At 33.9% G+C, this 24,528-nt stretch overlaps 1 long non-coding RNA gene across 1 annotated transcript in view; it reads left to right on the top strand.

Annotated features, from left to right (window-relative positions):
* Window positions 1–24,528, top strand: part of LOC118540106 (uncharacterized) — a 1,202,880-nt gene that overhangs the window by 781,883 nt on the left and 396,469 nt on the right. The window lies entirely within an intron of this gene.

Here is a 24,528-nt window from a genome sequence, read left to right as displayed (position 1 = left end):
GATACTTGTAGTTTAAATGAATGCAAATAATATCTTAATGTATTCTTGAATAAAATTACCAATGAAAACTTCAGGATGCATATTATTTTCCTACTATACTGTTTGTTTTTTTTTCAATTTAGAATTAGTAGAATTTACAACTTGCTTCAGTTGGTTAGGACAGTCAAGAAGGAAAATTTCACTGATCATCAGCCAGTCCCTAATCATATATTAATTCATCTATGAATTCATTCAGCGGGTAGGTGAGTATCTATGAGAATCACATACTTAAGCTTGGTGCAGGCGGCCAAGAAATGAAGAATATTCAAGTAAATAGCTTAAGATCCAGAGCAGGGTATAGCTATATGGAGAAATAATTGCAATATAATGTGATAAATGCTCCACTACATACAGAGTTCAAGTTGATTTTCAGCACAATCATCCCTGGTCTTCAGGGCAGTCTGTTCAGCACTAAACCCTACAAGTTCAATCCAGCCAGCCCTAATCTTGCATTTTATATATTCCAAATTGACATATCCCACATGGAAGCAAAAAGTTATTTGCCTTTAGTTTCCCACTGTGATGAGAGGATGATTTCCTGATTGAAGTTGCTTGACCTTACCAGTTGCTTGAGGTCATGGTTATAGATGCATGTTATGGTGGACAAAGGATGAACTTTAGAATGAGACTGATCTGGATTTGGGTAAGATAAACCATAAAATAGGAGTCATTTCTAAAGTATGTTAACCACTTTGTACAGTGTGTAATACATATGAGTAATGTTCCAGAAATGCCTTTAAATAATTAGTGGATACAGCATGGATAAGTGTATTTTATGTATCCAATTGTTTAATGGTCAGTACATGAAGAGTTGGTGTGTATGTGTGTGTATGTATTTATGTACATGCATGCAAACATACTGATATTTTTATTATATCTTTTACACTATTTGATTAATTAAACCACTTCATTATCTGAAAAGATTAAAACAGAACACATTATGAAGGTAGAATTTACATGTATACGTGTGAACATACAGGTTCTAAGCTATGTTTGTTATATGGATAACTCATTACAAACTCCTAAACCACAAAACTACTTTATTAGGGAATATTTTTTAATCTCATCCAAACAATTGGCCCAATTTGATAATTATTTTTCTGAGTGTATAATAGCAGAATGGTATAAGGGAGCAGAAGGGTATAAATTAAGGCAGAGTCTGAAAAGTAAATAATAAAAAGATGGGAACACAGAAAGAAAAAAATGTTAATTCTCTTCAGAGTAAAACAGGAAAAGTTTCATGGAACTGGTAGCATTTAAAAATGGTCTTCAAAGACAAGGACAATTTAAGGAAGGTTATTAGATGGATATTCCTTGAAAATGGAGGATTTGTGAGAGAAGAAAAAATTGTGAGAAAAAGCATGGAGATAGGCAGTTATGGAACGTATGAAGTTAATGCTAATCATTAAGTCATTTTTCAGTAAATATTTCTCAATCCATGAAATTAAACCCAAATACCAAAGCAGAAAGGGCAGATTTTTCATACTGAAGAAACTGTTATGGATTTGAAATGAGGTTACAAGTTGGTGGCCTAGTGCGTGTGTGTATACCTACACACACATACACACACACACACACACGCATGCACACGCACAATGGAATATTTTGCAGCCATCAAAAGGAATGAAATCTTGCCATTTGCAACGACGTGGATGGAACTGGAGGGTATTATACTGAGTGAAATAAGTCAATCAGAGAAAGACATGTATCATATGATCTCACTGATATGAGGAATTCTTAATCTCAGGAAACAAACTGAGGGTTGCTGGAGTGGTGGGGGGGTGGGAGGGATGGGGTGGCTGGGTGATAGACACTGGGGAGATTATGTGATATGGTGAGCACTGTGAATTGTGTAAGACTGGTGAATCACAGACCTGTACCTCTGAAACAAATAATACATTATATGTTAAAAAAAAGAAGATAGTAGGAAGGGAAAAATGAAGGGGGGAAATTGGAGGGGGAGATGAACCATGAGAGACTATGGACTCTGAGAAACAAACTGAGGGTTCTGGAGGGGAGGGGCGTGGGGGAATGGGTTAGCGTGGTGATGGGTATTAAAGAGGGCACGTACTGAATGGAGCACTGGGTGTTATACACAAACAATGAATCATGGAACGCTACATCAAAAACGAATGAGGAAATATAAGGTGATTAACATAACATAATGAAATAAAAAAAAAAAAAACAAGTTGGTGGCCTACAAACCCAATAATATATTATGTATATATACTCCTTCAAAGTGTTTAAAGATATTAGCCAGGGCGCCTGGGTGGCTCAGTCGTTAAGCGTCTGCCTTCGGCTCAGGTCATGATCCCAGGGTCCTGGGATCGAGTCCCACATCGGGCTCCCTGCTCGGCGGGAAGCCTGCTTCTCTCTCTCTCCCACTCCCCCTGCTTGTGTTCCTGCTCTCGCTATCTCTCTCTCTCTCAAATAAATAAATAAAATCTTAAAAAAAAAAAAAAAGATATTAGCCAGTTTTAAATATCAAATCTCTCATAAAAATCCAAAATTCTCAGTAATCAGAATATTTGGCCCACACTAGGCTTTACCACATTTAAATCCTCCCACAGCATTTGTCATCTTGGAAGCGGTCTGCCTCTTCTTTCCAAATGACAGGGTTTTATGACTATCAGGGGAAGGACCTTCTGCAGCTTTACCCCACACCCCTCCCTAGAAACTCTAACCCTAGGAAGAGAAGGCAGACCCTGGGATCTGAACACTTGCCCTCTTCTTCCTTCCAAGCCTCTCTGTTATCTACCCTTTCCTCTGAGAAGTATGTTACAATGAAACATCCTCTTGGAGCAAAACCTCTTTGTTTTCTCCCAGATTTTCTGCTATTTGTAAATAAGGGTGAGAGAACTCTATCTCAAAAAACATTGTCTCTTCCCTCAAAATTTCTGTTTTTCAGGAAAATGGTATTTTCCTCCTTGCTCTTAACCTTACAGAAAACTACTTTTGTATTAAATACATTTAAGTATCAATAATGCATTTACCAAATGTTAGAATGATGAAATTTTAAAAGGTGGAAAAATCAGCAAGCATTCTAAAGGGTTAGGATATAATGACTTAGTTTTAAGTTAAATCAAGTTAAACAATTCTATCCAATATATTTTACTGTTAATTTTTTAATTGTTTCCGTTTACAAAATTTTCCTTATATTTTATTCACATTCACTGTCATATATTATAATTTTGCTGTATACCAGAGACCTTTATCAACAATGCAAGGAATACATTGCTGTATAAAATGTGCATATGTTAAATGGCACTAGAGTCAGGAACACTAAATATGAGATTACTTTGTCTTTATGCTTTGCATTTTAGATTGCCACAAATCTTTCTAAAATCTAATTATAAACAAAGATCCTAGAATACTGATATTTATGGGGAAAAGGACTACAGTTGAAAGTGCAATATATTGTTTGGAATAACAAGTATGACATTGGCTGTTGGGAGCATTATGAATTATATTTTAATTATTTAATATTAGCCAACAACATGGAACTCTCTTTTATTCAGTCCAAATATACTCTACGAATGTGTGACTAACTGTCTGTTACATCTCTAAGATATCCTGCTTGAAAAGATGCTGTGATTGATTATAAGTCTGCAGACCAATATCCTTCTGCATCAAAATTCAAGTGCATTATCATAGCACAGAGGGTGTTATGGCAGATGTCATCCAACTGCTTCATAGCTGCATGATCGATGGTGCGAATGGTGATTGATGCTATTGACATGCCGTGGCACCTAAAATAGTGTGTGTCTCTGTGCATGTCATGGGGTGGGGTATGTTCATATTTGGATGAGAAAATGAAGGCAGAATTATAGGACTTGAAAAATAGTTGGCCATAGAAAATTGGTCAATTGCATAGTGAATGTAACAGCTGTTTATAGAAAAGGAAGAATATAGTACCAGCAAGAAAACAGTGCTGTGAAAAAAAAAAAGTGTTTGTCTGTTCGGAGGAGAGAGTTGTTTCACTAAGCAGAAAATGTGTGGCTTTCCCTTTCCAGCTATATTTATATTTTACCTACTTTCAACATAAGTGTAAGAGTGGGGGTGGAAAGTGGTGTTGAGTGTAAATGTTCTCTTGTTTAACAGAAATGACATTTTTATCTGTCACACTTCACTAGTGGAGGAATGAGGAAAAGAAAGGGGAGATATTGAAGGATTTAAGGTTAAAAGGTAAATTGCATCTGGTGTAACAATTTTGAACCAAATCTTATCTAAAATATCTGATTTTCAGCTGAAAAAAGTATAGGTGGAGAAAGAAATATATCAGAAATCTCTTGATATTAATTTTATATATTCAGTTTAGAAAAGCTTAATTTGAAACTTTAAAAATAGGGACAAATTAACTCAGTAAGGAAAGAAAGCCTTTTTAGAAAAGATCCATTAAACAGTGAATGTACATATAAATGTAAATAATTTTATGCCATCAGTCCTCATGAGGAGGGAAGCCCAGCACAAATTATTTAAAAGTAATGGGAGAAGAGGAACATGATCCCAAGACACATTATATGGGGAGGGATGCTAAATGCAAATGAAGTTAGTACATAGATATTTAGGATTACTGATTATATTGTTCCCAGTGTTTTCTTCACTGGGAAGCAGCTACTCATCCTTTTCCTAGGTGATATAAAAATACTCCTCTTTTCTTTTTGCATTCACTTAGAAACCATAAACATAAGAGTACAGATGATGTATAGAATGTCACATTGCAAATTAGATAATATGGTTGATTTTTGTGTATAAGGAGCAAGCTCCTGAAATTGTAGAAAGAAAGAAAAATATCACCTAAATTAATTAATAAAAGATTATTTTTTTAGGTTATTTTTATTCATATTTATAGTTGCTTTTTAAAAATTATACAAGCAATATCTTAGATAAATTGAACACTTAACCATGTTCCAGGCCCTATTCGAAGCATAGATACATAAATTCCAGACCCAGGTTACACACACACACACACACACACACACACACACACACACCAATTCAATACGCACAGTGACCATATGAGTTAAATATAATGTTGTTATCGCTGATTAACGATAACAAGGACAGAAATGAGGGAAAGAAAATGTAAGTAACTTTCCTGATGTTACACAAAAAGTTTGTATTTGAATGGAGATTGCTAGTGTTAAAAGATAAACTGAGGCATATTAAAATTTTCAAGAGTTTATTTAAGGAAACATCAGTTTGAATGGGACAGCACCAAACCAAAAGTAGTTTAGAGTGTTCACCAATAGGAGCTGGGGGAGAGATTTTTATAGAGAAGATACGGAAGCAAAGTGAGGAAATTATTTGATTGGCTATAGCTTAAGTGGTTGCCATATTTGGGAAAGCCTAGTTGGCTGTTTGTGATTGGTTGTTCTGAAGTTTTGTTTTCTCAGATTCCAAGGCACTGACTCTGGCTTAGGTTTTGTTTTGCTTACACAGGCTACCAAAGTATTAAAGCCACCTTAGTCTAATGGCATCGTCATTTAATTATTTTAACCCTACTTGGGTGGTCTGGCTCCTCAGGCAACACTCTTAAATGCATGTTCAATTCAGATGGCTTATAATTATAGGAAAGCCCAAAGAGATTATTAATACTATTCCAAAGCCCTGTACTCGTACATATTATGAAATCATGTATAATATTTTAAAAAATATTCTGTTTCTGGATTCTTAATTGGGAGGTAATAGGCTTACAACCTCTAAAATGCTGTTTGTGTGCTTTTTTTTTTCCTTTTTGGGGGGAGAGTTTCCAGATCTTTCCTTTAATTCTCACAGGGACATTTGACCAAAATTGTGTAAGAATAATTCATCTACCCCCAACTCCTAATTTTACCTGTGAGAACAATGAGACCTAGATCTGTTGCTAGATGTATGAACGGCCCCACTCTGGTTGACCTTGGCCAGTGTGCAGCCCTCTGATGGAAGGAATCAGTGCTGTCTAGAGAAAAGAACAGTGGACTCTGAGGGAGCAAGACTAATGAGTTGAGGATGTGGGAGAAACCATCTCTAACTCAGACTTTCATTGGCTTCCCAGGTATCTATTGTGCTTTGTCTTCACTCTCCTTGTTGTATTATTCCAGCCCTCACTCCAGAAATTTATTTTACTTTTTTTGATATTCAAGATTTTGAAACTGCATCTGTCAAATATGCATTACCAAAAATTATTTTGCAAAATTCTACTCTAATAGTTATATATACTTGCATAGTCTTATCCTCTTCTTCTTCTTGAAAAAGGAAAACAAACCTATAACAAATATATATATTTTTTTAACTGGAAGAGGGTTAGAGATGAGACTCGAATTTTGTAAATAAATTTATAAAATACTAAGATGCTAAACATCAGCATTAATTTTGGGAGATGGTCTTATAAATTTTTATTTTGAGAAATTAGATTTCTTATTGGCTGAACTTAGCCTGAAGTCTTCTAAAAAAAAGTAAATTTTGGTGCAGAATACAGTCAACCTAAATCCAGACAACAATATAATAACTTAAGCAGCCAATCCTGACAAGATTATTCAGGATGCAATCCAGTGCTGCTGGTAACTGTACATCACTGAAGATAAACCCAGAATAAATAACATGCTTGATGCTTCTAATTCCTTAAAATCAACATAAAAACCTTGCAAGTTATTTCATGCCAGGTTTGACAGGTGGCGATAATGTTTGAGGAGTCATAGAATATACTGCAAGGATAGCGCTGAATGGTGCCGCGTTTGAGGTGTGCTTGGTAGAGAGGGGAACAAACCCGAAAGTGGTATGTTATGACATGAGTGAGCTGCCTTTAAACTAACTTGAAATATTTTCCACTTTTGAAAAGTTTCAGAGATCAGCAGTGCATAAAATCGTGTTCAGATGAAAAGATGGATGGTAACTGTATAAAATTAAAAGAGTGCGGAGAGTAGAAAACTCTGCGTCACGAAATTAAGATTTCTTTTTTCTTGTGACCTTACTAGCTTTGTGGTATTATTGCTCTACTTCATATTTATAATTTCTACTCATTACAGGTTTTCACTTTGTCTCTTTGAGCATTGTGAACCTTCTTCACCTGTCAATACTCATATCAAAGGGTTTTTTTATGCTGTGGTTCTTTTTTTGCGGGGGCACACATGAAGTCAGATAAGAAGTGACATCTTCACTGTTAGACTAAACTGTGTGGTATAGTGTTGTGATAATCAGAATAAAGACATCATGAAGTATTTTGTGCATTAGCTACTAAGTGTAGGAACCTTCTAAGTGTTCAGAATTTGCTTCCTAAATTGAGTTTATTTTTTAATTTTTTTTCTAAATTAAGTTGAAAGATTAGACAGAAATAACATTTCGGTGGATGCTCTTAAAAAAGAAAAACCGTAAATCAAAAAGATAATCTGTACTAATCACAAAATAGGAGATTATATGAAAGTTTCATGCTCTTATTTTTTTAGAGCAAGGAAAACTTATTTTTAACTAACATCTTCAGCTTATTTAGGAGTAAAATTGATAAATGTGCTTCTATTCTTGCTCCTAGGAATAATTTTAAAGTCAAGTGAGATATGTTTATCTGCTTACATGTGGAATACTACCCGTGAGTGTTGGAAGAATTCCTGTATCTTTTCATTTCTTCAATTTAATATATATTATATTTAATATATATAATATATATATATATATAATTGAATTTTTACCAAAGTCACTACTCATACTCAATGCCAAGTTTTCTCAAAGATAGGTAGGCCATGGCCCAGGGCTAGGGTCCTTAGGTAAGTATAGTTCAGTTAAGAAGGGATTAAATAGAAGATTTTTTAAATGTACACCAAAATTAAAACATAAAATTGAAACCATTCAATCTTTTCTAGATATCTAAACTTCCAGATTAGTTGACTGTGATTTAGATAAAACAGACCTTTAGAAAAGGCAGAAAAATCTATAGTCACAGACTAAAGAAACAATGGAAGACCAGAGGAAGAATTTAATTTGGCTTATCATCATGTTGAAAAGAAGAACATACCACATTAATATTATGTAAAAAGTCTTCTCTTTTATTATACAATGGATACTGTAAACATGGAAACTCATTTTGACTCTTCTTTTAAGTGGTTTGATGACCTTGGATAATTTTGCTCATTTGCAAATGAGATATTTAAAAATTCCTTATCTCTCAAATTATATAAATATTGTTATTTTCCCTTTATGGAACAGCAACACTCAAAAATTTAAGCCAATATATAGAACTTTATTTTAGTTTTTAGTTTAACATATCCATTTGTGCAAACACTTAATCTCATCTCCTTAAAAATTATGTCCGTAGGCAAGAATGAAGGGAGAATATGAAACAGTGTAAAATGAATGGAAAGGTTATAAAAAGCAGTCATGTGTTTCTGTATTAAAAGAGATAGTTCAATCAACAAATATGTATACATTTTATTTCACAGTCAAATGCTTTACCTTTTCCTTTTTTTATTTAAATATTTCCTTTGTTGAAAACTTTCAATAAACAAAGGTCAGATATATAAGTGAAGATGCTACTGGGGAAAATATGAATGATTTATAGTTTTAATTCTGTCCTGGATGTTCTCATGTTTATTCTTTTTTATGACTTTTCTAACTAATACGCTCCTTGTAAATATAGAAGTTTGTGAATCTTCTTTGACTTTTGTTTTCTGTGTAATAAATATAAATGAATTTTGAGGGACCCCTGGTGGCTCAGTCAGTTAAGCATCTGACTCTTGATTTCAGCTCAGGTCATGATCTCAGGGTCATGAGATTGAGCCCCACATAGGGCTTTTCGATGAGCATGGAGCCTGCTTAAAATTCTCTCTCTCACTCTCCCTCTGATCCTCTCCCCACACCGTGCTCTCTATCTAAAAATAATAATAATAATGATGATGATGATAAAATAATGCATTTTGAATGAATTTTTGTTATATAGGCAATTATGTTCTTTCCATCTTATAAATTGAAAGGCCAGTGTAAATGTACTATGATAATCATTGGACTACATTCAAGTCCATTACCCCAGCACTCCTCAAAAGATACTCTATCTAAAACAACTGCCATTGAAACATCACACTAAATCATTTAAATGGAGGTAATTATTTCTTATCATCACCACCATAAACATTTTTTTTTTAAAGATTTATTGATTTGAGAGAGAGAGAGAGAACAGGGGAAGACACAGAGGAAGAGGGAGAAAGAGAATCCCAAGCAGACTCTCTGCTGAGCGCAGAGCCTGATGTGGGCCTTGATCCCACTCTGAGATCATGACCTGAGCTGAAATCAAGATGGGCTACTTAACAAACTGAGTCACCCAGGCGCCTTAGTAAACATTTTTTCAAAGTGAGAGCAATCGAGTATGAATACTGCACAGTGGAATATTTATAAAATATTTTTATCTACGAATACAGCTTTGTGAAAAAGATGAATTTTGACACTAGTTTATCCAGTAAGTGAAGTTTTTCAATAATTCCATTGCAAATGAATTGGTTTGAATATTTATTTCTATGTAACTGGATTTTATGCTTAAAACATAAACTATGGAAGCTGACATGTTAGCAAGCATGGAAAAACAAATTCTCCTTCCATTGAGTAGCATCCAGTATCACAATCAAACAACACTGAGTAAAGCAGTGGCTTTCACCCTGTAAATCATGATTAAGTTTGAGTGTGATTCTTTCATAATGTTAAGTAATAAATTTTCTTCTGGTGTTCAAGCAGTAGGACAGGTCCCTGTGGTGGGAACATATGTCTGTCTTTAAAACTGCTGATTTGAAATGGTACCTCTTCAAATGCTCTCATTATAAACAACCTTCTATAATGACTCCATATTTTCCTTCTAACAATATTATTTTCTAAAGTGAATTCACTGTCTAAGAACTCGGTGACCATCTCTAGAGATGCTTCTCAGACACTGAATTCATCTTAGAAATTAATATTGTTAGAAGAAAACATTAAAGCCATTATAAAAGGTTAAGAGGAAGCTCCCCACCTAGTCCTGACAGAGAAGAGAAAGCAATCTTAAATCTTGGCTTCTCTCCTCACACATACAATAAGGGTGCCAATAGGTGCTGATTATGATGGTGGTTTTTATGAGGTAGACACCTGTTAAGTAGGAACTGGACTGTAACCATCAACTCATTTCCCACACACCACTAAACAGCTATCTATTTCTAATGACTTTTGGCCAATGTTCATTTCTAAGCCAGTAGTTCTGATGTGGCCCAGGTTGGTATTGCACTATTTAAGTTCCCCTATGTATGAGAATGAAACAAAATTGAAATGCTCTCTTTTGAGCAGAAATACAATACAAAGTGGTACCTTACATTATGATAAAATTAAAAATAATTTTGACTAAAATATTATCCTCATGTGCAAGTACAGGAAATATATATGTGTGTATATAGCACTCATATAAATGGCATATGTACTCTTAAAGTTAAAGCCATATTTATGTCTAATTTCATAAAGAAAGGTATACATGAATACATCACAGCATTGCTTCAGACTGCCTTAATATTGAATAGTGCTGCTATGCACACGTACACCCCATAGAGTTTTTATACAATATTTCTAAAGCACAGCTCCAGATATATTAATACTTTAGTAAAATATCTTCACTGGCATCCTATTTCTTACCATTTCTCTGCATGGCAATCAAAGCTGTCCTCCATAATCTGCCCAGTCTGTTTTTCTAGGCTTATCTTCAAATATCTCCATCCTTCCCCACATGCACCTATACTTTTTGTCCCAGTTATGTCCAATTATATCTGGCTTGATGTTCACTTGGTTATAGGCCCTGTACTTCCCTAACTCTGTACCTTTTCTCATATTATTCTCACTGATGGAAAGTCCACCCCACCCATAAGACTGCTTAGAACAACTCTTAATTTTCCCAAGTCCTATTCAAGTGTTGTCTTCTTCATATATTATTCCTCTGCCCTCTTCTTCAGAACTAGTATCTCCTTCTTTAACATTCACGTAGTAATTCATACCTCTCTCATGTCATTGATCAACCATGTGATTATTTTACTCTCAAATGATTATATTTGTTCAAATGCTTATACTCCTAACCAGATTATAAATTACATGGAATCTGGGGCTGTACCCTTAACAGTTGGTTGGCCAAAGGCAATGCCATGTCCTAACATATCCAGGAGCCAATGTGTGGTGAGAGTGATATGGAAGGGGGGCAGTAAATAGAGCCTAAGTTGTCAGTTGGTAAGAGAGAAGACTCTTAAAAAATGCTTTTTGATTATATTCTCTACTTTGCTGTTGGTTCACACTACTTCCTTGAAAATATTATTCATCTCTTTCTTAATGCAATATTTATGTCAAGTATTATGCTTTTTAAAAATTCTGTTGAAAAGGTGTCATTCTGGAGACTTTCCTCAGATGGAAAGTGTGCTGTCTCTTCTTCAATTCTGTACAAAGGGTTCACTATACAAATACGATAATGGAAACTCAGAGATGCTTATTGATGCACTGTATTTCAATAAGTCAGTCTAACATCCTGATGAAAAAAAATCTGCTGTGATTTTCACGTTTAAAAACTGAGATACCATCTGACAACTGGAAAGCAATATGCAAATAGACTTGCTGTGATTTTAAGCAGCTTTCTCTGTAATTCAGATGTGCACAGTGCAGAAAGTCTCCTGTGCTTTCCACACATGTCCAATGTAATTGTTCTATCTGATACGAACCTGTCCCTTTCTCCCAATGCTAAAAACAGTACTATGGGAACTAAATTGGTCTGGGAGGAAGAGACTGAGCCTACCAAGTATTTTCAGAACAACCCCAAAGGTTTTTCGCTATTCGTCTAATTTGGAAATGACATCGGTGTTAAGACCCTAGTGGATCAGTTCCAGCCCAGACAACCCTGGTTTTATGTATGTAGAAATGAAGTGAGCTTTGGGTTATAGCTAATCAGCTTAATAACAATATCATCATCTGCGCAGTCTTATGGCTATTCCTAACCTTGGTTGGGTTCCTGCTTTGCATCCCCTTCTCCCAGTGTGTAGATTCTTATCATACAACCCAACTCCCTGTCTTGTACCTAAGAGATGATTTCCAACTGTTGATGCCCATTTCTTCCTTTTATAATACAACTTTTACTCCACCCATGTGGATTCCCTTTTGCCTTCTCTGTGACATTTATAGAGTTTAGCAATCTTGCCATGCCTTGCTTGGCTGTTCATATTGTATTATCTGTGTACCTCATAGTGGTTTTGATTCTTTAATACTGTTCTCAAGCACTTTGCTTGCTCTTTTTATACATATTTCTTGCTTCATGCTCTCGGATTAACAAAACTCCCCATTTGTCATTTACGCATTTCATAAATCTCTGTTTTAATGCCTTTCTTCTTCTTCATTGACCCTCTAGTGCCTCTCTTAACTGCCATTCCTGTTAATATCTGTTAGAAGACAACTGATAATTAATATTCATACTATTAATACATGTTTCCTCTTTCATATATAATTGGAGTTAATAGATCTATGAATGTATAAATAAGGAGTATATCAGGTTTCAACTCCTGCCTTTTAATTTTCAGGTTCCAAGTTGAATTAGCAGGAGAGTTTAAGAACTAGTAATGGACTACACTTACTTTGTTAATTGCCTGTAGCTTCCTCTGCCTGGAAAGAGGTTCACAAGAGTCCGTGTTTCATAGCACCATACTTCCTGCCCTCCATCACAAATGCTTGTATCTTAATTTTGCACTGTACCCAGGGTCAGTAAATCTATATATAGACTTATAAGTCATCTGTAGCTTACCCTAGTTTGAAAACGTGAACAGAACTGATAGGATTATCCCCACTTGGCAATTTGAAGTAAGAGAACAAGTCAGTTGGCCATGGAAACAGCATGGAAGAATGACATGAGATAGAATTACATACATGAAGAAAGGTTGAATTTATGGAGATGCCAAATGAAGGAAGTACAAAAAGAAGTAGAGAATATTTATACAGGAAAGGAAATAAGAATAAGAGACTAGAGAATGGAGGAGATTCATGTCAAAGCTTAACATTAATGGGCAGAGCATTAGCTGGGAGGCCTCAAAATTCTTGTTATGAAATTTTGTGGAACTATAGTGAATCCTTCCAGTTTTAAAAGGAGAGTCCTCTCCTCATGAGATCTAGTGTGGTTCTTTCTTAAAGTTTTATACTAGATTTCTACATTCCTCTTTCCTAAATATACATAGATAATATGAACACTTTTATGCCTATTTTTGAAATTAGTTTTCCTGTTACTTGAAATAACTTCAGTGTGCTTCTGTTCTTTGCAGCCAAAAGTGCCAAAATACAACATGGGGTTTATTTTTTGCCCGTCTGTATCTACTTCATCAAAAGTAATAAATATCAAAGGGTGAATCACTCCTAAAACAGGATATTTTTTTGTGTGTTTGATTGCTTTTGTAATTTTAATTTATGGGCCTAAAATCATATAAAACATACAATTTCAATACTAATTGTTATGATATAAATATTTAAATATACATCATAGCAATCGTCAAATTTAAAACCTAAAAATTTCTCATTGTTATTCTTGCTAGCTTAAAAGGTTATTGTAATATATTATGATCAATAAATAGTAACCCACCATGTCTATATACTGGTTTTTGTGAAACGTCAACATACCTTTTTGCCCATTACACTTCAGTCTCACTGATTTTCTACAGAGTATTTTTTTTTTATGCATATAATCTTTTAAGACGGGTCAACATGAAGGTTCTCTAAGTTTGTAGAATTTTAATTATAGTGACTCTTTTCCATGGTAAACATTCTTCTACATTTTCCTCTTTTGTGAGTTATTTTTTTTTTTGTTATGCCTGTTTTATCTAATCTATTGCTATTATACAAATCATCCCAAAATTTGGTGTTAAAAATAACCATTTATTTGCCCATGATTCTGAAACAGGGTTCATTTTTGTTCAGTGTGATTGGGTGGGGTCACTCATGCAGTGCATTTGTCTGGGAATTTGACTAGAGCTGAAATATTCAACATGCCTTAGATCACAGGAAATGTGCCTCAGTGATTATGCCTGGAATAGCTATGGGCTGGCCAGGCAACTCTTTTTTTCTCTGATTGGTTTCTACAGCAGATTAGCCAGAAAATTTTACATGATACCTCAGGGCTCCAAGAGATTGAAAGGTGAAGCTGCCAGGCCTTTTTAGGGCAAGGCATATGTTGGTTTGCCACCCTCCCAGAGCTTTCCTGTATAATCTGAAATTGGCTCCTGTACTCAGAGGGCAGGGAGAGACCAAAGAAAGAGACAGGCTACTCCTGATTGGTAGGTGGCAGTTTTAATAAGCAAAGGAAGCTCACATACAGGCTTGTCTTGTGTGGCAGCAAGACAAATGAATCCCCACAGCCACCAGCCAAATCATAAAAGTTTATAAAGAGGCCCTAACTGGGCTCAGTCATGTATGCCATGCACTTGTTTTCAACACCACATTACTATCTGAAGGCTATGTCCTTGGAGCAACCACTGGGAGCGAGAAAGTAAGTGGAATCCACATTCCAAGGACAGGGGAAAGAGTGGAGGAGCCTCTGAGTGCCCAGATCCAGCTCACAGGCCCATCGGTGGTCACATCTTTTTGATGATGTTTCCCAAAAAGAAGGAACTAATTTAGTGTCAATTTCACTACACTCTATTGATAAAAATAATTCCCAAGGCCAACCCAGAGTATTAGAGGTGACACTGATGAGATCCTTTGATGGAAGGAGTGGCTTCTGCATACAAGAATGGAAGAGATGATGTTGGTCATCTTTGGGAATTATATATCACAATGCCCAGGAGCTTTAGCTATGTGATGCCTGTTGCTGTGGATTCTAGAAAGATTTGGTAATAGTCATAGCTTGCTGAACTTAAAATATGTATTGTTTATGTTTATAATTTATATAATATATATTTATACACACAAATCAAATGAAAATCAACATTGCTCTGTAGATTTGCAATTATAACTCTTAAGACCATAAATCCTAGAAAAGGTAGAAGAGACTGAAACATTTTTAGATGGAGAAAGGGATATTAAAGTCCCAAAATAAACACTGAGTGGCAGAGGAGTCAGCAGAAACTTTAAAGTTTTGTGGAAAAAGACGATGAAAGGAAAGCATTGAGGAAAAAAAAAAAGTAGGTAAAGATAATCTTTAAAGAGTTAGAACAGTACCTGCCTCTATAGTTTAAACAACTGAGAAGAGATGCAGTTTCCCTGTCAAAAGATATTAATAAAAGAAATAGCCACATGATATATTCTAGAGATTTATAGTCCACATTGTGATTTTTTTGAGCCCCTGTTGCTTTCAGAAGTATGGTATTCACATTGTTAAAAATACAGTGGAAGTGAGATAAACTGTGTTTGTAATCTTAAAATTTTAGCTTGCTTTAAAATATGAAATCTTATCTTATTTCTGGAGGAGGATTGAGGAGGTTGCTATCCGAATAAAAGTAAATAGAAGGACTTACATGAGGTATTTGAAGTAGGATGTAATGTGCACATTATAGTTCAGGGAATTTGTGGAAGCCTGGTATCAAACAAATAAAAAACACTTTTCAGAAACTGAATTAAGGGAATATTCCTAGACAATTAGAATGGTGTCTAAAACCTACACTATTTCTGCAATATTTATTTTGTATATTAACTGTAATTACACCACCTTTAATTAGCACATGATTCTATTCCAGAATGATTTATATTAAACAATTTACCAAGAAATGATACTGAAATATTGGTTTTATTTATATATTTTGAACACTATAATTGGAAATGGAATCATATACCTTAAAATTCACACATTTAAAGTATATAATTCAATGCTTTTTAGAATAGTCACAGAGTTGTGCAACCATTACTGCAGTTTAATTGTAGAACATTTTCATCACCCCCAAATAATTCTGGTACACATTAGCAGTCACTCCTTATTGCTACCCACCACCCCACATCCAAGCCTAGGCAACCACTAACCTATTTTCTATACCTATAAATTTGCTTATTCTGAATGTTTCACAAAAATGTAATCATAGATTATATTGCTTTTGTCAGTGGATTCTTAAACCTAATCTTTTCAGGATTCATCTGTATTTTAAGATGTACGAGTACTTAATTCTTTACTGCTGAATGATATTCTATTGTACGGATACATTACATTTGCTTTATCCATTCAGCAATTGGTGGACATTTGCATTGTTTCACTTTTTGGTTATTAAAGAATAATGATGCTATGACAACTCATGTATAAGTTCACATATGGACATATATTTTCATTTCTACTGGCTATACCTAGGAGTGAATGTCCTGGGTCATATGGTAACTCTGTGTTTAACATTTTGAAGAACTGCCAAAGATCTTTTCCAAAGTGGCTTCACCATTTTACATTCTAACAGAAATGGATGAGGATTCTAATTTCTCTGTATCCTCTTGTTATTTTCTCCCTTTTTTATTATAACTATCCTTATGAAACTGAAGTGGTAGCTCATTGTGGTTTTGATTTACAATTCCTTAATGACTCATGATCTTAAGCATCTTTTCTTGTACTTATTATCCATTTGTATATCTTCTTGGGAGAAATGTGTGTTCAGATTCTTTGACCAATTACTGATTGGGTTGTCTTTTGAGTTGTAAGCGTTCTTTATGTATTCTGGAAACAAAACCCTTTAGATGTATGATTTGAAATATTTACTAGCATTCTGTAGGTTATCTTTTAACTTTCTTGATGTTATTGTTAAGCACCAACATTTTTAAATTGGAGTTAGTCCAATTTACCTATTTTTCCTTTGTTTTTTGCAAATTTGGCGTTATATCTAAGAAAATATTGCCTAACCCAAGGTCACCAAGATTTACTCACATGTTTACTTCGTAAAAGTTGTAGAGTTTTGGCTCTTACATTTAAGTCTAATATACATTTTGAGTTAATTTTTGTGTATGTTGTGAGGTGGGGGTCCAACTTCTCTTTTTTTCTTTTCTTTTCTTTCCTCCTTTCCCTTCCCTTCCCTTCCTTTCCCTCTCCTTCCTTCCTTCATCTTCCAGCCTTCCTTCCTTCTGTTTCTCTTTCTGTCTTTCTTTCTTTCTGTCTTTCTTTGCATTTGGATATCTAGTTATCCCAACTATTTGTTGAAAAGACAGTTCTTCTCCAGTTGAATAAGTTTGGCACCCTTGTTGAAAATAACTTGGCCATAAATGTAAAGGTTTGTTTCTGGATCCTCAATTCTATATGTCTCTTCGTATACCAGTACCACACAGTCTGAATTATCATAGTTCTCCAACTTGATTCTTCTTTTTCAGGATTGTATTAGCTATTATGCATATCTTACATTTGCATATGAACTTTAAAGATTTATTTAATTATTTATTTTAGAGAGAGAGAGTACACACATGAGAGTGAGGGTAGGGGCAGAGGGAGAGAATCTCCAAGCAGATTCCCCACTGAGCATGGAGCCAGATATGGGGCTTGATCTCATGACCCATTAGATCATGACCTGAGCTGAAACCAAGAGTCAGACACTCAACCAACTGAGCCACCAATACACCCCCTGCATATGAATTTTAGAATCAATTTGACATTTCCTACAGAAAAAGCAGTGGACATATTCATACGAATGGTGTTGAATCTGTAGACCATTAGAGGTGGTATTGTCGTCTTAACATTGAGTCTTGGAATCCATGAACAAGGGATGCCTTAGACCTTAATTCCTTTCAGCAATATTTTATACTAATTGGTATAAATATTTTATATTTCTTTTAAGTTTATTCCTAAAAATTTTATTATTAATGCTATTGGAAATAGGATTGTTTCTTCAATTTTATTTTTGTACTTTTCTTTGTTACTGCGTAGAAATACAGTTGAGTTTTCAGTTTGATCCTGTGTCCTACAACCCAGATGAGCTTCTTATTAGTTCTAATATTTTTAGTGAATTCCTTAGGATTTTCTCTATATAAGGTTATGTTCTTTGCAAATAATGATAATTTTGTGCCTTACTTTCTAGTTTTGATAGCTTTTATTCCTTTTCTTTGATAGATTGCCCTAGCTAGAACTTCCATTAAATGTGATTAGACAGCCTTGTCTTGTTCCTGATTTTAGAGGAAAAGTTTTCGGTTTCACCATGGACTATAATTTTAATTGTGGATTTTCATACATACCCTTATTTAGGTTGTGGAAGTTCTCTTTAATTCCTAGTTTGAGTTGTTTTTATAATTAAAGGATGTTGGATTTTGCCAAGTGCTTTTTCTGCATCAATAGAGATGATCATGCAGTTTCTTACTTTATTAATATGGTCTGTTACATTGATTTATTTTCTCAGATTTAACCAACCTTTCATGCCTCAGATAAATCCCACTTTGTTATGCTGTTTAACCCTATTTATATGTTGCTGGAATTGGTTTGCTAGGATTTTGTTGAGGATTTTTTCATCTATGTTTGCAGGGCATATAGATTTGTAGTTTTCTTGTATTGTCTAGTTTGGGTATCAGTTTTGGCTTCATAAAATGAATTGGGAAGTTCCTTCATCTTCAGTTGTTTTGAAGATTTTGTGAAGAATTAGTATTTGCTCTTTTTTAAATGTTTAGTTTGATTTACCAGTGATGCCATTTAGGCTTGGGCTTTTCTTTTGAGAGAGTTACTTAATACGAATTGAAACTTTTTACTTGTTATAGTTCTACTCAAATATTATACTTCCTCTTGAGTCACTTTTGGTAGTCTTTACCTTTATAGGAATTTGTTCAGCTCACTTTATCTATTTTGTTAGCCCACAGGTGCTCATAGTATTTCCTTATAAACCTTTTTTTCCCTTATAAGTTTCGTAATAATTTCCCTCATTATTTATGTGATTTTAGTAATTCATGTCTTCTTTCTTTTTTTTTCTTGGCCAATCTAGCTAAAAGTATGCCAATTTTGTTGACATTTTCAATGCATCTTTTTGTTTCATTGATCTTTATTGTTTTTGTTTTCTATTTCATTTATTTCCACTACTCTGTGTAACTGCCTTCTTATGCTTCCTTTGACTTTTCTTTTTCTAATTTCTTAAGATCTAATTTCTTTAGCTGCACTGAAATTTTTATATGCTGTGTTTTTATTTTTATCCATCTCAAAATATTTGCTAATTCATTCACCTCCAAGTATTTTTTAATTCCCCATGTAACATTTTTGTTCACCCGTTAATTATTTCAGAGTTCATGTTGGTTAATTGCCACTTATTTCTAAATGTCTTAAGTTTCCTTTTGAATTATAATTTAATAAAAATTTCCTTTAAATTCTCTTAAAGGAATTTAAATTCTCTTTAAATTCAATTTCCTATTGAATTATAATTTAATTACATTGCATTTGGAAACATACTTTGTATGATTTCAAATTTTTTTTAATTTTTTGAAGTTTTGTTAAATTTGTTAAATGTATTGTAGCATATGATCTCCCTTGTAGAATATCCAGTGTGCACCTGAGAAGAATATGCATTCTGCTGTTGTTGGCTGAAGTGTTCTATACACATTTCCTTCTTCCAGTTTATTTATAATGTTTTCAAGTCTTCTATTTCTTGGTGGATCTTCTGATTACTTTTTCTTTCCATCCTTCGAAGTGGACATATTGAAGTCTCTACCAATAATTGTTCAATTTTTCATTTCTCCCTTTAGTTATTAGTTTTTTCCATATATTTTTGGGCTCTGTACTTACATGCATAATTCAAAATTAATTAAAATATAATCACAAAATGTCAAAATGTATGCAAAGTATCTAAAAGAGTGCTCAGAATGCACTTTACTTATAAAAAATATCAAGCTTATTGTGCTGATAAAAATGTAATGACCATTTAGTTTGATTTAGGATGTTTGTTCAAAAAAATGTTAGCTGATAAGACTATGATTTTGTTGGTTTTTTTTACTGTGTCTAGATAATATACACCAGATTGAGGTTTTAAAATTACCCCAACTAATAAGTTTTCACATTTTGCCAGTTAAATTACCTTTTGAAACACAAATTGCTCAGACCTATTACTTACATGGATGACATCTTTTATTAATTTTCAGTGTTACCAGTTTTAACATGCTTGTTTGAACTTGTTTGAACATAGTCCATAACTGTGTCTCTTACGCTCAAATAAATGAATCAACACATACCTCTGCAGTTGAATCACTGTATTATTAATACTACAAATTTCTTCCATTGCTGAAGTATACTTGTCTTTCTTTAAGATTTTTCATGATATGGAATTATAAAAAAGTAATCATATATAAGCCTAAATAAAAACCTAATAATGTATATTAGTGAATATATTACTTAAAAAAACAAACTACTTTGGAAAACTATGAGATCTTTTTAAAACTAAGAGAGTCTATCAATAAAATAGAGGCTATATGCTAGATAAAATAAACAAAAAACAATGATAAAGTAACCTCAGAGGAAATTTATACTGAACTAAACTCTGGGAGGGTGATAAGATAGATCAAAGCGTTGAACCTAGAATGAATTTTTGTATGTGTCAAAGGAAAAAAAAAATAAGTATAGATTCTAGCCACATAAAGCTGTCAGCTTGAAAATATATTGCTTGCATGGTCAATCACTTGGATAACATTATTTTGTGATATATTAAATTTAGAAGCTATCTCTTCTGGCTTTTGAAATATGACACACAAAACATTCAATAATCTTTATTTTTATGTTATGTTCAATATAAGAGAAAACCAAAATAAAATTCATCCAGACTTAATACTATAGTTTGGTATATATTTTCTTCTTTTGATAATTTCTTATACATTGTAAATGCTTGCTAAACTAATTTTATTTATGGTTGAGACTATAAATATCTCTCCAATTCTATATAATATTTAGTAGCAGTAGAAATTAATTCAACAACCAGTCCAAAGTCCTACAATTTAAACTTTCATTTTACAGATAGCCAGTTAAAAACACAAAGTTGAAATAATAAAGTAAAAGGAATTTCATTTTTTAAAGATTTTATTTATTTGAGAGAGACAGAGAGAGAGAGAGCATGTGCACACAAGCATGGGGGAGGTGCAGCAGGAGAGGGAGAAGCAGACTCCCTGCTGAGCAGGGAGCCAGACAAGGGGCTCTATCCCAGACCCTGGGATCATGACCTGAGCCAAAGGCAGATGCTTAACTGACTGAGCCACCCAGGCATCCCTGAATCTCATTTTAATAGTCCTTTCTGTTTCCTAAGTTCTGTGTACTGTGATAATTTGCACAAGCAAATTCTATAGGAAATATTAATATGTCAATTTTATCAATTGATTTTGCTTTAATATTTCTTTTTTTTAAAGATTTTATTTATTTAAGAGAGTGAGAAAGAGAGAAGGAGCAGGGGAGGGGCAAGGGAGAGGGAGAAGCAGACTCTCCACTGAGCAGGGGAGCCAGACATGGGGCTCGATCCTAGGACCCTGAGATCATGACCTGAGGTGAAGGCAGACACTTAACCGACTCAGCCACCCAGGTGCCCCCCACTTTAATATTTCTTAAATAATAGGGCCTTATAACTTTTGGAGCAATTAAATCTTAAAAATTTTAATTAACTGGTAGAGAAAATATTAGATACACATTGTTTTGGTTTTTTTAGTATGTCTCTTAGTTTTGATAAATATTTTAGAAATAAACATCCTGAATATTTGAATTGGACAGAAGGAAAGTGAATAGGAAAACCTCTAAAGGAAAATAGTAAATATTGTGATCCACTGATTATGTGAATTTTACTTAAACAGTTTACCAGAGATGTGTCAAAGACTCATGTCGTGCTGAAATTTCGTTTTTCTCTTCATTGTATGTACTGAAATGCTTTCTGCATGTAAGTAGCTCTGTAGTTCATTTTTGATAGCCACAGTCACCTTTTAACTTTTAAAATTAGTTCTGTGTACAACTAGAAAATACTAATACCTAACCAAGAACAGAGAAATAATATTTATTATTACTCTTTTTTCATTGATGAAACTTGTGAATAATAGCCAACAGTTATAGAGTAGCTATATGATTGCCATGAATGTGATCTTGATCTGAGATTGAGAGACAAGATCACACTCAGATTTATATTCTACAATTTAAGATGTTCATTTTCAGGTTGGATTATGAATTTTGTAAGCAGTAAAATTTAGCATGCATGCTTTATTGAAAGTTTCGTTGCAAAAAACCTCCTTTTTCCCGTCGATTTTTGGTGTTGAGGGGAAGCACTTTCAGTGAACAATTTGTGGTTAATGCCTTTCTGTGGGTAAAATCCCACTGAGAAGTGCTCTAGCTAACTTGCTCTGGGTTGTGTTCCAACTTAGTTTAAGGGACTTTAGGGGACACACTCCTGCTGATTCCACTGTTCTTTCCTGTCTTCCTTTTTTTGTAATCTTGACCCAAAAACTATTTTAAGTGATGTCTGATTTGGCTTCCTATGGCTCTCAAATGTTCACTGACAAAGGATTATTGAAAGAATGTGTGACTCTCCCTTTCTTTTCTTGAATTCAGAGTTTCTGATGTTGATATTAATGTGAAAGGGTCATCCACAAAGAGACAAAGAACACTAATGTTGTAAGGCTTCTCAGGTCTTCTCCTTTATCACGGTTGGGGGGACTCCAAACCATTGGGATCAAATATCTTCTATCACCTCCTTGAAAACATCAGCATCTGTGTCATCATTGGCCTGTAGGCTGTGAGGATTATTCCTAAAGTATTCCTCTCTCTCTGTATAGTCCATCAATTGAATGCTATAGAACCATGGGATTTTAGGGCTAAAGGTCACCTTGAAGGTCAAATAGTCCAACCCCTTTCCTTTATAGAGTTAAGAAATTGAAGCCTATAGTGAGTAGGTTATTTGTCCACGAGCATGGATAAAGATACAGAAATGAATGAGAAAGTAGGATCTCTGTCTACAGCAAGGGAACTCCACACTACACTTGCATCAGTCCTATGGTTTCCCTTATTATATCCTTAATACCTACCTACCTTATCAAACCTTGCTTAGATACTAGGGAATCTTCTGATATGATAGCTGAGTTGAAAAGATAACAGTCTTTAGTAAACACTGACTAAACAGAATTTTAAATTATAGGAAACCTAAATTTGTCAAAATTATTTGTTTTTCTAAACACGTCATATTGCCAATCTAGTTTTCAAAACAAGCAAAAAATGATACTGGCTTTTATCCAAAATAGTAGTAGCTTTTATTCAAAAGAACAAGAAGTCTTTGATGAAAATAAATTACAGCATTAGGAGATAACTGTAAGAATAGTGAATATGGACCCTCAGTGAAGGATATCTACTACAATTGGATTCATAACCAGTAAAGTTTATCAAATAAGTTTATAATGAAAAATTGCCCTGAGGACTGCTAAGAAAAAAATCAAGATCTTCAGTTACATAGTTCTTGAAGGTATAGGTTAACGTGCAAGCTAAATGACTCAGCATGAATCATACAAGTAATGCCTTTTGGTAAATTATACTTCAATGAGGACTTCTATATAAAAGTAACTCTTTTTACAAATTTCTTCCCACTGGAGTAATAGCACATTTCAACTGAAGAGAGGTCAGAAGTAAAAGAAGAATGTGCTTTACTTGTGGTGAAATGACACAAACATTTCTATTACAAAGAAGAGGAAGGTTAAGAATCTTTTTTATTCTGAGATAGAGTAGAAAAGATTCAGAGAACCAAAGAGGAAGACTGGCCAATAAACTGTTTCCCTCAATATGTTTCAAGGGATGAAAAGGCCTTTAGAGATATCTAGTCCAAACTTCCTCCAAATGAAGATAGAAGGAACATTCACTCTTAGCTTAAATACTTTCCATTAAGGTGAATCTACTTCTTTATGAAGTAGCCTCTTCAATGTCTTAGCTATGATTTTATATCTTTTTCTATAGATTGAGTGAAAATCTGCATCCATGTATCTACTTCAAACATATACCTTGCCTTTTTCTATAAATTTTAGGTTAAATTTTCAAAAGAATATTTTCAGCATTAAGGCCAATTTCCTTTTATCTATAATAATGAAAGAAATTGACAGTATTCAATATTTACAGTCAAAAGGAGATATTTTTCATCATTACTTAATGATATACATCTGTATCCCCACTTTTATTTATTCTCTCTTCATTTCTAAAGTTTTATGATTTTTATAGCTTTATAAGGCTAGGTTCTTAAAATAGAAGCAGATGAAAATAGTATATTCATGTATAATCAAATTATGTCTTTATTTTAATTGATATATTCATAGTGGAAAGAGCATTTTCATTGCTGGCATTGGTTTATATGAAGAATCCTGGAGAACTGTATGTCTTAAAACCACAAATTATTGCTTACCATCAACTATCAATTTTTTTTTATTTCATATTGAAAAATATTTGGTCTTGTGTGTTTGATTTTCAAATTACCTTACTATAAAATAATTAAATATTCTGAATGCTTAAAAATGTATATTATTTCAGAAGTTCCTCTAAATGGTACAGTGCAAGGGCAGTTTACTGAATATCCTAGGCCACATGTATTTCTATGGAATTTCATGTTCAATCTTTGAAATATGCATAAAGAGGCAGAAAGTCAT

Source organism: Halichoerus grypus, chromosome 2 (assembly GCF_964656455.1).
Source record: "Halichoerus grypus chromosome 2, mHalGry1.hap1.1, whole genome shotgun sequence".
Taxonomy (NCBI): domain Eukaryota; kingdom Metazoa; phylum Chordata; class Mammalia; order Carnivora; family Phocidae; genus Halichoerus; species Halichoerus grypus.
Note: the sequence above shows the minus strand (reverse complement) of the source record. Positions and strands in the feature narration are given on the sequence as shown.